This window comes from Rhinolophus sinicus, linkage group LG04 (genome assembly GCF_036562045.2).
Source record: "Rhinolophus sinicus isolate RSC01 linkage group LG04, ASM3656204v1, whole genome shotgun sequence".
NCBI classification, from domain to species: Eukaryota; Metazoa; Chordata; class Mammalia; order Chiroptera; family Rhinolophidae; genus Rhinolophus; species Rhinolophus sinicus.
The window spans coordinates 14,660,318-14,678,993 of NC_133754.1; positions in this window are offsets into that span (position 1 = coordinate 14,660,318).

Consider the following 18,676-nt stretch of genomic DNA (forward strand, 5'->3'; position numbering starts at 1 on the left):
AAAGCAAGCCTTCTTACGGTTTTGCTGATGAGGACTGAAATAGTTACAGTTTCCTGTGAAATCAAGCTGTCCACACACTGTCCTGAAACTGTGGTCACAAGTCACCGAAGAATTTATACTGTGAGATCTTCCTTCTCAATCCTTAGTAACCTATCCATCTGCTGCTGTTGAGTACAGTATCTGTCATTTTAAAATTTATTTTTATTGAGATATAATTGATGTATAACATTAATTTCAGGTGTACAACATAATGATTTGATATTTATATATGCCTCAAGCTATAAATCCTGATTCAGTTTACTTCGTGTGTGACTTCTAGATAATAAGGTGACCAGGGGAGTGAATGCTTACCAGCGTGCCTCAGTTTACTCATCTGCAAAATGAAGAGGTTAAATTGTGTTTCTTGGATATTTAAATTATGATGCTCAGAGCTTAAACTTTCATGCCAGTATCTCAAGTGCCACTGCAGAAGGTGAGGGAAAAGGCATCACAAGAAATGGGATGGCTCTGGACCCTCTCTCCCGAGTGACATTTAAACCAATACTCCTTCAACCTGTTGTATGTATTATTGTTAACATGAGGTTTCGTGGGAAACAAAAAAGAGTTCTGCACAAAAGAAAAAAATAGAATAAAAATGTTATTAAATGAAATGGGATCTAAATCACTGTCCCTCAATCTTTTTTTAATTATTACCCCCTTAAAGAGCTTTTGTAGACGTTTTTCCTAATTGCCCCTTGTGACATTTTAATACCTTAGATATACTGTATGTTTGTTTAAATACTATATGTATATCAGTGCTTTGCATAAAAAGAGACCATTTTCCCCCTAAAAACCAATTTTCATATTTTTGGTATGAGGTACCAAGGGTCATATCGGCTCCCCACCCATGATCTAAATCCTCTAAATAGCCCTCTAATAACTGAGTAACTTTGAGCTACTTACTCATCCTCTGAGAATTTCTGTTTCCATTTACAAAACGAGAAATAACTCACAAGCATATTATCAAGATTGAAGTAACATATATGAAAGAGTTCATGTTATATGCTCAATAAATGTTCAGTTTTCTTCTCCTTGGAAGTCCCATCCAATCTGACATCCTATGAAATCACAATTCTATTTGGATATTCCCAGTTTGAACATATACTAAAAATGAACCTCTTACAGTCCCAATCTCACTTGCCAACGTCTGTCAGCACCACCACTATTCTTCAGTATTCCAGACAGAAAGCCTGAATGTTCTCTTTGACTTTTCTTTCTCAGTGACAATTATATCCAAATTGAAGTGCTTTGGGGTAAAAAGTGAGCACCACTCCAAAATCTGGAGAGGAGGAATGAAATAAGGTTGATCCTCTGAGAATTAAATTAATTAAATTAGTGCATATTGGGAAGTTGTTGGGGTTCCCCCCCCGGGTTAAAGGACTGATAACTTTGACTTTAAGAGTATATTAATCCATGTAAAGAAAAATATTCATCAGAAGTTTGGCAGTCAGAGTTCCAAAGGAGATAAAATGGGACTATCCCACAGACACCTAATATCCAACACATATAGAAGTGAACTCAGCATCTCTCTCCTCACATGTGTCTCAGAACCAGTAAGCTCACCTCAGTGAAGATAGCAACGCTGCCTATCTATCCCGTTACCTCAGCAGAAACCTGATCCGATTCACATCCAGTTGCTATTCCTGTGGATTCCTCGCCCTTAATACCTGTCAAATCCGTCCTCTCCACGCCACTGTCCCTGCCTCACACTAGGCTCTGTATCCCGGTACCCTCTCATGTCTGACCCAGCTTCGGATTGCTGTCTCAGACTCCACGCTGATGCCCCCACACATCTGCAGGCTGCTGTCACAGGACTCTCTTTGAACAGGTTATCTGATCATCTAGCTACTGCCTGGCTTTAAAAATCAAGCTACTCCACTTTGACACCCCTCCAATACCTCAAAAGAATAAGACAGGAAAGCTCTGATGTAACAACTGCCACAACCAATGTGACAATATTGCCTTGACATGCAAATTGGCAGCGGAGAAACATTTCGATGGGTTGCTGATGTCACGAAACATCTACCTTCCGTTGACCTTAAAAGAAACTTGGCTTAGGGAATGGAGTGATCCCCGAATTTAGCAAGCTTTTCATACACTCAGCCTTACCCACACTTAGCAGAGACTTTTCTCTGCATTTTAAGATGTTTACTTTTTCTTCCTGGACATGAAGAAGAGATCTGCAGTTTAATAAGTAGTGAATTCACTCAGTTTATGCTCAATATCAAAATGTTTTTGATTCCTTGTTATAAATAATTTCTTTGGGAACTCTATGCAATTTCTCAGTACCATTCTACTGTTCCTATAATTAAGAAGCCTGATTCATAGTTCCATATTGTTTAAATTACAATATATTTCTTTCTTTATTTTCCTAGTTTTATTTTTACTGCCAAATCTCTTCAAAATTCTGCAATTTAGACCTATATTACCATTTCTCTTTCTTCTCTTTTCCAATAAATCTTTCCCTTTACCTTAGGTTGCGTCTTCATAATAACTACGTTTCCAAGATTTCTCTTTTCGCAAAGGCAAATGCTGGAGCCTAATTATCATCTCACCATATGGTTTCTCCTCTCTTCTTTGTTCCTCAGAACAATCATGCAGTTCTGCAACTGCTATCGAAATTCGTCTGACCCCCTCCCGTTGTATTTGTACACCTCTAAACCAGCCATCTGTTGTTGTCCTTCAGATGGTTACTGAATACTGAATTCATTTGAAGGTCTTGCCATCTCTATAACTCTATTTCTCACCTCTCTCAGTGATACGATTCCCTACACCTAATTTCCACTTCTGACTAACAGGAGGGAGCGAACTGTTGTAAACAAAATAAAACATCGTCTCTTCATTTACACCATGACAAAGAAGAGTAGCACTTTACTGATTTTCTGAATAGCGGTCTTGAGCAAGGACAAATGACTCTGGCAAAGGAAGAAATGCAGAGAGCTGTGGAGGATGCGGGAAAGACAGTTCTGGTCTTTTGGAGTCCTCAGGGAGGAAGAACACCCCGGGGACTCCAGCCCAGAATTTTTTTGACAGATAAAACCACAAGACAGTTAGGAACACATTAGCCTTCCATCAAATCCATGTTAAGACATCGTCTCTTTACTTGGCGTAGCTACATATTCCTCTGACCTTACTTAACGTGCCCAAAGGCTTTTGGAAATTAAGTAGTACTTGTAGTTCAACCTAACATTCTAGACTGAGGTTTCAGAAGACAGGACCTCATTCGAATATTTCAGAATGTGAAGCACATGTTCTTTGTCATCTAATTGGCACAGATGATTTCATGCATTTTGACCATGTCTTCTCTTAACCTTTACTCTTTCAGGTGAAAGCATTCCTGCCTTCTAGTTTTGTTGCAGTACAGCATCACCCAAACACTTTCGTTGTTTTGGTTGATCATAGATGGATGTTTCTTGACTTTAGTTTCTAACATATGATGTATACTAACGTGTGATGACCAGCACCGCCAACCGAATTTTAGATTTCGATAAACCATGCTTTTATATGACACTGAGGTACTATTTTCATTTGTTTTCAAAATACTCAAACGTGAGAATGTATCCATTACCAGAGGAGTGGTTTACCTACCAATGGCCCAGTAGTTCTATTCAAAATAGAAAACTTCTTCTAGCAATACAGCATATGCAAAAGCATTTTATAAAGTGAAAATCACTCTAAAAACATAAATTATAATTTTCCCTGGCATGTGATTACTACATATAATAGAGGTATCAAATATATACATATATATTTTTTACTTTAAAAACATATTATATTTTAAATATTATAGTAAAATATTCTATTTTAAATATTAAATATTATATATATGTATACATATATATGTATATATATATGGAATTGTAAACATTTGTTTTCATTCCATGGACTATTTGATGTTGTGAAGTGAGCTGAAAGCATGGCAGATGGCAGGAAAACATTTACAGTTAAAACTGTGTCATAAATCATTCATAAGTGAATAATTTATCCTTCACAGATAATCAGGGGTTGAAACTATCAGAACCTAAGGACTGACAGAAAGTACAGGTTTGGAGATACGTCTGTCAGAACTGTTTCCATTGTAAGTCACACATTCTCAACTCAAACTAGCTTAAGCACAAAAGGGCATTTTATTTTCCCACAAAGCAGAGAAAAATACTGAGGAAATGAACATAATTGAAGGAACTAGATCTCAGAAACTGGAGCTGGAGGTCAGGACTAGCTACATAATTTGGAAAATAAAAATAAAGCAAGATGCCTTGTTTAAAAGTTAGTAAGAATTTCAACATGGCTACAACAGAGCCTTAAACCCTACCTGCAAGGCCCTTTTCCGTTCAGAATCCTGTGTGACTGTACAGGCTGAAGGCCCACAAAGCGGGTGCTGCGTCAACCAGGGCCTTCCCTCTCTTTTCCCCCCGACATTTCATATCCACTTTTCTCTGTTTCTTTTTCTAGTATGTTTTCCTCATTCTCTTCTACTGCACTGTCTTAGCCAGTCTTCTTTGTTAATTCAAATAATAGTCTCAGAGTGGGCTCTGATGGGTCAGACCGGAGTGAAATGACTGGGTTTATTGAGACAGGGGACCCAGAAAGGGGAAAGGTGAATTTACCCGAGTAGAACAACAGGATGGACAGATAAATCAATCCACAAAGAGTTGGTGGAGAGTTCTGCCAAAGAAATTGGGATGCTTTTACCAATAAAAATGAGATAAAACAGTATCCTGAGCAAACAAAACTGAAATACCACATAAAACCCACTGTGGTTTTTTTTGTTTGTTTGTTTTAATTGTTTGCCCATTTTTAATGGGTTATTTATCTTTTTTTATTTATTAGTTTCAGGTGCACAAAACAAAGTAATACTTAGACATTTATCACTTATATCCCTCACACTGTGTGAACCCCCCTCTCCCATCCACTATCCCTCTGACATCGCCCAGAGCCATTACATCTCCACTGTGTCTTTTCCTAATGCTGTACTCTGCTTCTTGTAAATATATATATATATAAACTTGTAGCTGACATTCATTATTGTTCAGCTTCAGCTTCAGGTGTACAGTGCAGTGATCAGGCATCTACATCATCCCTGAGGTGGTCTCCCTAAGGAGACAAGTGTCCATCAGATACCCTACAAAATCTTTACAACATTATTGATTACATTCCCCAAATTAACTTTCGTTTCCCTGTGGCAATCTTGTGGTTACTGACTGCTTTCCCCTCACCTTCCCACTTATCCCCACCTGCCCTCCCATCTAGCAACCCTCAGTTTTTCCTCTATGTCTTTGAAACCATTTCCGATTAGTTCATTCACTTATTCTCTTCTTTAGATTCCACATATAAGTGAGATCATATGGTATTTGTCTTTCTCTGTCTGACTTATTTCACTTAACGTAATGTTCTCTAGGTCCATCCATGTTGTTGCAAATGGTAAGATTTCTTTCTTCTTTATGGCTGTGTAATACTCCATTGTATAAATGTACCACAGTTTCTTAATCCAGTCATCTACCGAGGGGCATTTCGGTTGTTTCCATGTCTTGGCTATTGTGTATGATGCTGCAATAAACATAGGAGCGCATAAAGTTTTTTGACTTAGAGTTTTGGATTTCTCCGGATAGATATCTAGGAGTGGAATTGCTGGATCATAAGGTAGTTCCATATTCAGATTTTTGAGATACCGCCATACTGTTTTCCATAGTGGATGCACCAATCTGCAATCCCACCAAGAGTGCACAAGGGTTCCCTTTTCTGCATATCCGCGCCAGCACTTGTTGTTTGTTGATTTATTGATGATAGCCATGTTGACTGGGGTGAGGTGGTATCTCATTGTGGTTTTTATTTGCATTTCTCTGATGGTTAGTGAGGTTGAGCATTTTTTCATATGTCTGTTTGCCATCTGTATGTCCTCTTTAGAAAAATGTCTGTTCATGTCCTCTGCCCATTTTTTAATTGGGTTGCTTGATTTTTGGAGTTGAGCTGAGTGAGTTTTTTATAAATTTGTGATATTAACCCCTTATCAGATATGTCATTGGCAAATATATTTTCCCATTCAGTAGGAACCCTTTTTGTTTTATTGATGGTTTCCTTTGCTGTGAAAAAACTTTTTAGTTTGATGTAATCCCACATGTTTATTTTTTCTCTTACATCCCTTGCGCGAGGGGATAGATCAGTAAAAATCTTACTCCAGGTAATATCTGTGAAGTTTTGACCTGTCACCCTGATGGTTGTAGTTTTTTAATCCTTCAGATCCACAGTTGTGAAGGTGAAATGAGAAGACTAATATTACATTATGGGTAGTCAGTAAATATTAGCTTTTTAAACATTTTTTAATGCTTGTGTGAATCCCAGGATATAAAAAATTTTATAATTATTTTGAGATAGTGTACAGTTTTCAAATTTATATACAAAGATAAAATCTACAGTGATTCTGGCTGCTCTAAACTTTATCTGCAAAACCCACACATGAAATGGTTGAGAGGTAGCTGGAGAATAAATGGCAGGACAGGTGACAAAAATCTTGCATTTACAATATGAAGACTATCACTCTTTATTTCCAGAGCCAGTTTTTACAAGTAGAGGTAGTGCACATTATTTGTAAGTATTTGATCTGCCCCGTAATTCCTCTCAGTACAGATGGATAGTCTGTAATGATATATAAAGCTCTTCTAAAGATCTGGAGGTAAAAGGAGGGAATTTTTAAAAATGTATCAAATATAACTTTCCTAAGAATCCTAGACCAAGCCCTTTTATAGACATTCCCTTCTGACCATCACTTCTTCAGGTATCCAGTCTATTTTATTTCTGTGCATTTCGCATTCAACTTTCCGAACTACTCTCATACATCCCATAGCTTCTTTTCTTTTACACACAGGTATGCTGGTTACACCCAGCCCATGCATTATTGAAAGTGTTTTGAAGAATCGAAAGAGGCTCTCCATACCTTCAGAGAAGAAGGAATGAAATGTAATTTCGAGGAAGAGCTGAATTGCATTCTTATTTTAAATAAGATAATTGGTAAAAGAAAAATAAACATAGACTCAAATTTTTGCTTTTGTTACTCAGTCGGACTAACATGGAGAATTGCCAAATCACCGAAAAAGCCAGTCTTCTTAAAAGCTAAACATTTTTAAAATAATCTATTTAACTACTTGATTCTTCTCGCTTCACATTTGTTCCTATGTACTATACCTTCAGAACTACATTTGGGAGTGAAATAATTTTAATCATGGTAGATTAATAGATTTTTGTGTGTGTTGTGTGCTTGTAAAATATATGTAACTGAAAATATAATATGAAGTTTTTATGTATACTGATTAATGGAGCTTCATCTGTATATATTTAATCCTTTTTTTTCATGAAGAAAGCATGCTAAGTGTACAATATATGATCTATCACCACCCCTCAGACCCCCCCTTTCTTTTAACTCTGAGGAGGCAAAGTCTTTATAATAGTCCTGGAAAAGCAACAGTCATAGCTGTGAGATGGATTTTCATATGCATTCAGAGATACTTGGGACCAAACAAATAGTTTATTTGCCTTAATTACCATGTATAGGATGGGACAACAGATGTTCTCTTACATGTAGCTTGCTAATTTACCTCATTCTTTCTGTTCATTTACATGAGCCATTCTGAAAATTAGTATTGAGAAAGTGTAATCGAATCTTCTGCTCCTCTTGGTAAACAAAATCTAATTTCTCACATTAATATGTCACTTTTCAATACCAAAGCTTAGAAAGAAGAATGCCTATTACCAACCACAACCTTATATCATTCACAGATTTTTTTTTTAAAAATTATCATTCTTTAGATCTATGCAAAAATACCAAACTGTATTCTTCTAACATCAGCTGCAGGAAAACAAATGAGCTGCTACCACACTCTCATGCTCTCTAAAGTATTTAATATCTATACCAGGTTATGTGATCTTTACTCATTAATTCTGGCCAATTCAATCACTCCCCCCTCCCATATTCATGTACATTCACACATCCTCTGGAAGTCTGGAAATTTGCCCACAGTTCTATTGAAAGGTGACTCATTTTGAAAGAAATGAATGACTTCTACTAAAATTACTCAACAACATTAAGCATGTTCTAGAAAACCTTTTAGATCAGATCCATTTTTCTATTATGTCGGCTTAAGCCTAGTAATGCTAACAGTGGCTGGATCCACTTACGGAGGAAACTGACATGGTTTCCCATTATATAATATAGCTGACCACAGAATATTTAAATTGGTTTCGAATTTTAGGTTAATGTTCTTACCGCTGTCCTGCTATTACCTTAATTCATCTTAGTCTTTTATGGTGTTGGACGTTACTGCCTGCATACTGATCACAGAAGCTTTAAACGTAGTGCTCCTTTCTCCTCGTTAATGCTGCTTCTGTACTTTACTTCTGAAAGAAAAATGATCATACCGTAGAGATACTTCAAAACAGATAATTCTACTGTTGAATGATACTGCCCTGTGTGGTTATTATGTGGTCCATAATTTGATTGTAAGTACCCAGAGAATATCTATGAAATTTACCATTTTTTTAAATTATAAAAATAAGATAAATACGGTAATAAAAAAATCAAACATTACTGAAGATTATGAAGTACCACATAAAAACATTCCCACTCTTTACTCCCAGTTCTATTTAGCAAAGATAACCACGTTTAGCTGCTTTTACTTCAAGTTCTTCTGGTCATTGCTGCCATGATACTGAATATTATATTTAGGCCTTTTTTTTCCAATTTATTGGTACTCACCAGCATCAACTGACTATTATGACAGATGAGAAAATTAGCTCATTTCTATTCCTTCTGCTAGCTCTTCCTCCCAATTTTTGTTAGTCTAACTTACTCTGTTCGATTAGTTACCTTTATTTTTATTCACATATTTACACACAAATATTTTTACATTTCTCATAAGTATATAAATGTGACAATACGATACATGTTTGTCTTAATACAGTTTTTTCTTTCTGTTTTTCTGGGGGGGAGGGAGGAATTGCCTAATTTTCCCTTTCTCAATTCAGAAACACAGTCCCTCACCATTAACAAAGGTTTACAGCCTATTGAGAATCATTTGCTATTTCTTTGTGATTATAGAATCATATAAGACATACATGTTGCTTAATGAGTATAGGGTTTCAGTTTTGTAAGATGGAAGCGTTCTGGAGCTCTGTTGTACAACAATGTGAATATACTTAACACTAATGAACTGCACACTTAAAAATGGTTTCAAAAGGTTAAAATGGTAAACTTTATGTGGTTTTACACAATTAAAACAACTTTAAAAAGTACATGCTTAAGTCATTACACACACATGTTCATATACAGGCAGTCTTCACTCGGCACAGTTCCTACCTAAATGGCTTTCACTTACCGCACTGTGGTTACATCATATCAGTGTCCCCAAAAACATGGTTCCCATTTCAGTTGCCATGATATGCAAACTGGGAATGATTACATGAAGTACAAACTTCACTGCTAGCTTGTCAGTCTAGCAATCACCCTGTAAATAACAAATGAACATCGTGGTCAGTGACGAATGATGTCACTTCTTTCAAAATCTGTTGGTAATTGGTCACTGCTCATTTTTTTTTTATCAGTTAATGGAGACAGCAAAGCATGTAGCTGAATTGCCTCCTTGTCTCCCAGTGATAAAACCACATGATATTTTATGAAAATAAATAATCACAAGAGAGACACAGGCCACAAGGATGAAAGTGCAGCAATGAAAAGTGACGATGCTGGAGGTGAAATTAGAATTGACATAAATGGGATGATAACAGGAATAGGCACGGGAATGTTCACACTGCTGCCATGCCAGAGACTTTTGCCCTGGCAGCCAGAGGAACTTAGCAAAGGTGGGCTTATCAACATAAATGAGGAAAGTGACGGTGACGAAAAGAATGAGATCCCAGAGGATGTGACAACTAAAAACTTCACATTACAGTCATTTCTGGAGATGTTGCATACAATGGGAAGTGCAAAGGATAAAATGTCAAAAGCTGGTGGAAACTTAGAAGAAGGGCAATTCACCAAGGCAGAGAAAAGGTACTTGCTCCATATTGTTGTTATCCAATGAGAAGCAGGCAGCCCTTTTCCAACTAGTCTTGATACGTTTGTTTTGATAAGTTTTTTGCAAAGAAAGAAACTGCTTTAACTTTAAATGCTCCTAATGTTTTAATTTACACTGTACTAAATAAATATTAGTTTTACAAATAGTTAATTTCTCTATACGTTTATAAGTAATGGACAAGAAGAGAGATGTTCACGTTTTGACAAAATTTTTAAACGATTTCAGAACAATCACAGTTTTCTCCATTGCTTATTAAGATCAATTTGCATGTTTTCAGGTTGTGTGGCCTTTTTTATGGTCCTACTCCACCTGTTTCCCTGAAAATAAGACCTAACCAAAAAGTATGCCTTAGCATGATTTTCCAGGAGGACATCCCCTGAACATCAGCCTTAATGCGTCTTTTGGAGCAAAAATTAATATAAGACCCGGTCTTGTTTTCAGGGAAGCACAGTACATGCAGAGATGATGTCTGTATTGATTTTTTCTTGGTCATTGCTTATTATACAAAATTGAGATCATGTTACCTGCATTTTTCTGCATTTCTTTCTTCTCACTCAACAAATCTTTGTTGCAAACTCTCTTAATCAACTGGTATAATTTTAAAGGATTCTTTTGAAATAGTTGTAAATTGCATGATATACATATACACTATAATTTATTGAGCCATTCCTTTACTAATGGGCATGACAAATGCTTTTAGTTTTATGCCACAATGATCATTGCTTCAATAAACATTCTGTACAAATATTCTTAAGTACTAGTTAATTTATTTCTATGGTATAGATTGCCAGGAGTGGAATTACTAGGTTAAGGGTACACTGTTTTTTAAAATTCTTTTAGATAGTACAGATGGATTCTCAGAAGTCTGTAACAAAGTCTATTTTAGTTCCTTGTAAGTTCAGCTGAGTGAAATAAGGTTAAAAGATTCCTTTTCCTTTGTATCCTCACCAGAAATAGATATTAGAGCTTTTAAATTATTGTCAATCAGTCAGGTAGGGTAAGATTATGTTTCATCATTAATTAAGTTGTCTGTTACTGACTACTATAGAATTTGAACTTTGTTTTATGTTTGCTGGTCATTTGGATTTGCTTTTTGTAAATAACTTTTTTTGTATGTTCTTTACTCATTTTTAAATTGAGCTGTCATTTTTTTTTTCCATCTTGAGCTCTTTGTACATTATAGATTGAATAGTCAATAAATGTAGAAAAGAAAAGCAATTTGAATGGGGTCAAAACTTGCTTCACTAATGAGCTAGAGCATGCATTCATCAAATCAGTAAGATACTCAGTACAGGAAGAGACAAATGGATCTCTAGAACAGAATAGTCTTCAGAAACAAATCCAAGTATAATGATAATTCATTGCATTTGTTATATTTATTCACATTAGTGGAGCAATGATAGATTACTTAACAAATTGTGCTGGCAAGACTGACTAAACATATGGGAAAAGTCATATTGGACCCTATTTTAGACAAAAAATACATTTCATATGGATTAAAGTTATAAATGTAAACTTTTAAAAACATTCTTACACAAAAATGAAATATACTGCATGTACAATATGTGGATCGGAAAACTAAAATTTCTGAAAGCAATGATGAGACATATTTGACTATACAAAAATTAAAACTTATGTGGCACAATTTATTTACAAAGTCAACAGAAAATTGTGTACAATTATATAAAATCGTATGTGTATATATGTGTGTATATGTAAATATATATAGAAGCATGTATTATGTATTATTGCGGCATAATAAATTACTTAAATAATAAATAGTACAAAAATATAACAACAAAATGTACTATTTCAAGATTTCTTTGGGTCAGGAATCTGGGGGTGACTTAGCTGAGTGCACCTCACTCAAGATTTCTCATGAGGTTGCAGTCAAGTTATCAGCTAGGACTTCAGTGTCGCCTGAAGGCTCCCCTCCGGAGAATGATAGTTCACAGGCCTTCCTGCAGGACTGTCTCACAACCTGACAGCCAAGCAACCCAAGAAAGCCTGTATGCAAGGTACAGGCCCCAGGCTTGTTTTCCAATAACCTAATCTCAAGTGACACTCTATCATTTCTAGTGTAATCTATCCCTTAGACGTTAGTGAATAAATGTAGCTCACACTTAAGGCATGGAATTCCATCAAGATGGGACCACCAGGAATGGGGAACCCTTGGAGTCTAACTTAGAGGCTGCTGACCACAGTATTTTGCATTCATAATTTTAATAATATAAAATAACATACCTACTTAAATCTTGTTTCTTATTTTAACATCTTTAGAAGAAATCTCTCAACTATCATGAAATGAGGAAATCAGTTCCTTCCACCTCTCTGTGGGCAGCTCCCACCTGCCATTTCTATCAGTGAGACTACTGTATTTGGATTATCAACATTTATAACAGTCACCTGACACATGTAATTAAATCTATTGACTATCTCCACTTAAACTGAAGGAATAGGCAGGAAGTCTTCTCGCCCATCTTTCAATTTGAGGGAGAATAACCCTCAAATTCTGGTGAATAACCCCCACACTAGATACCGTAGTCATCCTCTGGCAGACCATTCCTTTTTTTTTTTTTTTTTGTATTATTTTTAACCTGGGGAAACAAATAAGAAAATTTGCACAGCTGATGTATAAACTTTGCTTCACATAATCACCTCAATTGTTATCTCACTTTTCACTTGCTATTTCTAAACTTTAATACAGAATCTGAAGTCTCCCAGGACTTGGCAGGAAATAGCCACGCTCACATCCACTACGAACTTTCCTGTGCAAGTTTCGGTCTGTAGATTCTTCCACTCCAGGTTGCTCATCAATATGCTCCCATCTACTGTCTGCCTTCTACAAATTCATTAAACTCTCTTATCTGCTGATGTTCCCACTCTTGTTTTTGATCTTTTATTAGTATATTCTCCTATTTAGTTCCTTACTAATATTCCAATGAAATTCTGAGAAGAAAGAGAGGTAAACCCTTTCACCCAGTTTGCTATGGTGGAACAGAATCAACCCTATATCTATTTGCAGACATTTACCGTGTTTCCCCGAAAATAAGACCTAGCTGGACCATCAGCTCTAATGTGTCTTTTGGAGCAAAAATTAATATAAGACCCAGTCTTATTTTAATATAAGACTCGGTCTTATATAATATAATATAATACCCACTCATATTAATTATTGCTCCAAAACACACATTAGAACTGATGGTCCAGCTATGTCTTATTTTCAGGAAACCACGGTAATGAATGCTTGTAGGACAACTAAATTAATAAACTAATGGTTTGAGGTAAATGTGACTGAATTAGTTTCCTATTGCTATCACACAAATTACCACAAACTAGGCTTAAAACAATGAAAATTTGTTATCTTACACTTCTGGAGGTCAGAATTTCAAAATGGGTCTCGCCAGACTAAAATTAGGTGTCAGTAGAGTCTCCATTTCTTTCTGGAAGCTCTAGGGGAGGATTCATGTCTATGCTCATATACCTTGTTGGTAGAACCCATGTCTTCACTGTTGTAGACTAAGATTCCCATTTTCTTGCTGTCAGCTGAAGGCTAGTCCCAGCTTCCAGAGACCACTTACATACCTTACTGCATGGCTCTCTTCCGGCATCTTCAAACCCAGCAACAGCAGACCAAGTTCATCTCATGCTTCACATCTTGACTATCTCTTTGTATATCATGGCATCTCTCACCGACTCATCAGTCTTCCCCTTCTGCTTATCAGAATCCACCCCAATAATTAAGTAGAATCTCCGTATTGTAAAGTCAGCAGATTAGCAAATTTAATTCCACTGCACCCTTAATTTTCTTTTGCCATGTTAGGTAACATATTCTCAGACTCCAGGGATTAGGATATGAACATCTTTGGGGGCCATTATTCTGCCTTCCACAGTGATCAATATCCATTGCCATTACTTGGAAAGGCAATTATCTGATTCTACATATTTGGAAAAGGTTTAGAGAAGACTATGAAAGGACTTCAGAGAAACTCTGAAGAAGGTGAAGAAGTATACTTGAGTGAGAAGAGAAAGGTGTTATGTAGGTGACAGTGAAAAAGAAAACACTGAACATTAATTCTTAATCATAATCTTAATATATAATCATGTAATATACAATCATAATTCTTAATATTAATTCTTAATAACTCTTAATCATAGAGTTAGAAGGACTGAGGCCAGATTGTCCTGTGTCTCATGATACTCTACTTATAAGTAACTAAACTATTCCAATAGCAGAACTTAAAAATTTGTCTTATTTACAAAATAAGGTAGATAGTTGACAAAAAGAAATGCATATTACTGGTATAAAAATAGGTATGGAAAAAATTGATAGTATGACTTGCAAAGGTGTTTCTGGTTAAACTGAAAATATTTGCGATAGAACTACAATGAACCCTATTGTATCGAAATATGTTAGGGTCAACACACAGAGGGTGCCAAAAAAAGGTATACACATTTTAAGAAAGGAAAACTGTATTAAAATTGTAATACTCAATGTATACCAATAACAAAAGATGAATACAAGTCATGTTTGACTTCTGCAATTACAAGAGGTGCTCAAAGTAGTTACCATCAGAGTCCAGACACTTCTGATTACAGCGAACTACTGCTTGAGCAACATTGACCAAAGTGTCCACTTGTATACCTTTTTTTGGCAACCCCTGGTATTTATGAAAATAGTGAAAATAGCAGTTTACTGGAGTATATTGAAAATGATAATTTTGTCATACAAAATTTAACAATCCCCTAAAACCTGAAAACAAACTATTTATAAAATCCTTATTTCCACATTTGCAGTATGATAAAGCCAAATGCCATGCTCTGTTATGTAGCGAGTATTGTTTTCTTCATTAAAAAAAAAAAAAAAAAAAAAGATGTGTTTTCTTCTTACCGAATAAGTATCCCTATAAATAAAGTTGGAGAATTTTGTTGCTAATGCATATAGCCCAGAATGAAAGAGATCTGGGCAAACGAATAAAGTTTATGTTTCACAATGGTCTGTAGATGACTTTTTGTATTCCACTCAGTATTAGGGAAAATATACTTTTAAAATGTTTGTTTATTGCTATGCTGTCATATGTGTGGTTAAATATATTAGTATTAGCAAATAAGTTTGCAATTATATTGCATATTTCCAACTCTGTAAAAACTGTATCATTAACTGGTACTTGCTTCTAATGCCAGATAAAGTAAAGCTAAGGAAAGGTTCACACTTGCATTCAAAGGTGACTATCTGTCAATGCTCCTGTACTGTGTAGCCAAAAATGAATAAATATTTTACTGGTGAACATATAGGTGAATACAATTCATCCACAGTGCTAAGCTGATTATATATATAGTGACTATTGAGGTGTTCTATTGCTAAGAAATGTACCTTTAACAAACTTAAATATGCACATAAACATTGAAATCTGCTCTGAATATAAATTTGATAGTGTTTCTTATAAATTACACAACTCAATATGGGTTTGAAATTAAAAGTAAACGGAACTCACCAGGCTTAAATATGTACTTAATGCTCTTATTTACAGTTCACAATAGCAAAAGTTACTAAAGTAAAGTAGATTTCAACTTTTGAAATGCTAATTTTATTTAATAAAATTCTTCTAATTTCTTTGTTCAGAATGGACTTTCTAGGTAATAGTTTTTTTTTATAACTACAATACCATCCTGACATCAACTGATGGTTTAAAACATTTTTATAATGTCAGAATTTTAATATTTTAATTGTGAATTGTTAGTAACATGAAATCATTCTTCTGTGCTAACTCTGACATCTTTTTTTACAAAGGAATATGTAATTTTATTTTAAGCAGAACAAGGTCAATATTTATGCTCTTAAAATTACCAGTTGTTTAATTTCTGCCTCTGATAAAGGGTGTTAAAATGAAAAAACAGGGTTTGCTCTAGGACTTTATCAAGAAGAGACTAATAACTAAGTCCCGTTTTTTCTTTCTAACTGCATTTTTTGAAGACTTCTCTTATGTGTCATCTAAAAAATAATAAAACTAAAATCCTTGGGAAATCTTATTATTTTATGTTTAATTGCCTTAGTTTTTCAACTGTAGTGGACCCTTACCATGTCCTTGGAAATTCTTCAATTTCCAAATACCATCATTATGCCTATTTTTTTGCCATAAAATGACCAAATGAATCACTACATACAAAGTTTTTGTGTTTATGAGTTGCTTTGTGAATGGGTGTAAAAGTTGCTAAATACTAAGCTTATTTGAATGGATGTGGGATAGTAAGCTAGCCTTATCTACTAGATAATGACAGCCACTTTATAACACACAGAACTAAGACTAACATCCTCAGCAAAATTACAAATTACTATACAGTATGGAAACTTGGGGTCATTTGTAATTAGTCAAAAGTAAAAAGTCAAATATGTGAATGCTTGAGAATAATTTATTACGTGCGATTTCCCAAAGTAAAACTTAATATCTGAATACTACTTGCAAAATCTAAAGGGAAAGTGGATGAAATGGGAAAAAATTAAATAGAAGCTTTCAGGAAAGAGTTGGGAAATTTAGGTCAGCAAGGGAAATGTAGTGGTATAATGTAATATACCAGGAAAGCCCTAGAGTATATTAGAGATTTAGATACAAGTTCTAATTCTTCCACATCAGTTCTCCGGAGACTAATTTATCCTTATATTTAATGAAATGCTGTACTCAAACTTTTGGTGCCACATTTCTGGCAGAATTTTAATGAACAAAGAATGCATCGAGACACCAGCAGAAGACTGTCAATCCTAGCATGAGGCTTGAGGCTTCCTGAATTTTAGATTTGGGAAGAAGAGCTAGGCCTTGAGTTGGCCTAATCCTTGATATTCGTTTTTTCTGTTTAGGTTCTCTATTTATTATTCTGATTTCTTGTCTGCTCTATTTCCTCTAGAACATCAGTTCCTCTGACTTTTGACTTTGCCTGTTCTCAAAACCACCACACATAGAATATGTATTCCATGGCTATTGACTGACTGTCTGTGTTAATTTCTTCTGTTCACCCATCCAGACCCACTCTTCACCGTTCTTCATCCAGCTTTGTGTCCTAGGAGGTTGACCTTCATAGACTGTATCTGTGAACTTCTTTGTCTCCTGACTTTCAGTTTTTTTCAGTTAAGGGGAGCTTATTATGAGAATGGACAGGAGGAGGAGGGTGAACTTGCAGTACTAGTTCTCCCATCTGTCCCCCATAGAATAAATTCTCCACGGAGGCAATAATAACCATAGAGAGCTGGTACAGAGGGCCAAAATACTTTTGTTAGCTAGTTACAGTGGTTTGAGGCTCTCCAAAGGGCTGCAGTACAGAAACAGATATACACTAAAATGTGTGGTATTAAAATTTCTTACGGTAGAGGTGATTAGTTATAAAATGTCTATGAAGGCTCCTAGGGGCAGCGATAATGACACATTGTCCTAGAATCAGTATGACCTGGCTGCATCCTGTAGCTCAAGGTCACAGCTGTTCTGAGATGATGGGGTAGAAAGACAGAAAAGAGACATGGCAGGAGAGATTAGAGGGGTGCTCTTCATTAACTTTAGATATTTATAAGGAAAAAAAACCCAATATTAAAGCTTCCAAGAGAAGAATAGAAAGGCCTCCCTTTTTCCTTCTTTCTCCAACCTCAATTCCTGCACCTAATCTTATTTTAATGTCTATACTTTCCCCCAGATCAAACCTTACCTATAACTCAATTAACATCACATTTTCTGATCCCTTACATAAATAAAGAGGAGTTTTAATACATATTAATTTATGCAGAGTGTGTTCAATTTACATAGCTCTTTCAATGATATACTCATTTTATTCTCAAAATTACTTTTTGGATTACCATTTAAAGATGCGGACACTAGACACAGTTCATTTACATAACCCATCTACGAACATAGCTAGTAAATAACAGTACTAAGACTCAAACATTTTTAAAAAGTTGTTTGTACTTTTTCTATTTCAACAAGTTGCCTCAAATTATTTACTAAGTAAGTAGAAGACAGCCATGCACAGAGAGCAAATTCCAAAATCCAAATAATCCTCAGAATGTTTTAAAACTAGTTCTTTATTTTAAGAACTTATATCCTTAGGTGTTACAAAAGAGCTAGAAGATAGTGTTTGTCTTTTTAGGAATTTTTAAAAGATATTTTGTTGTTTAAAAATAAGTAAGCATTTTATAGAACATCATGGATATATAAGCAGATGTGGGTGTAGAAAATTATTGACTCTAGTGTAATAGTGAAGACTTGGCTATATAATAATTCATGAAAAATAATCCCAAATAATCCAAGAGCTCAGAGAAAAAGCATATATAAAATCTAAAGGTGTAAAGGAAGTATTCAATCTAAGAGATTTTAAGAAAAACCAAGCATATCTTTTAACTCCATCAGAAATGAGAACTCTACAGAACAAGTGGTTTGAGTATAACCGCTAAAAGATTCTGACACATAAAATCTGTATGGGACATGAGATGATGACAGGGAAGAAAAATGAACACATCAGATGAGACAAGACGTTACTTGAAAAGATACGTGTTTACAAGTGAGCAAAATATTCTAATAATATAAAGAATTAAC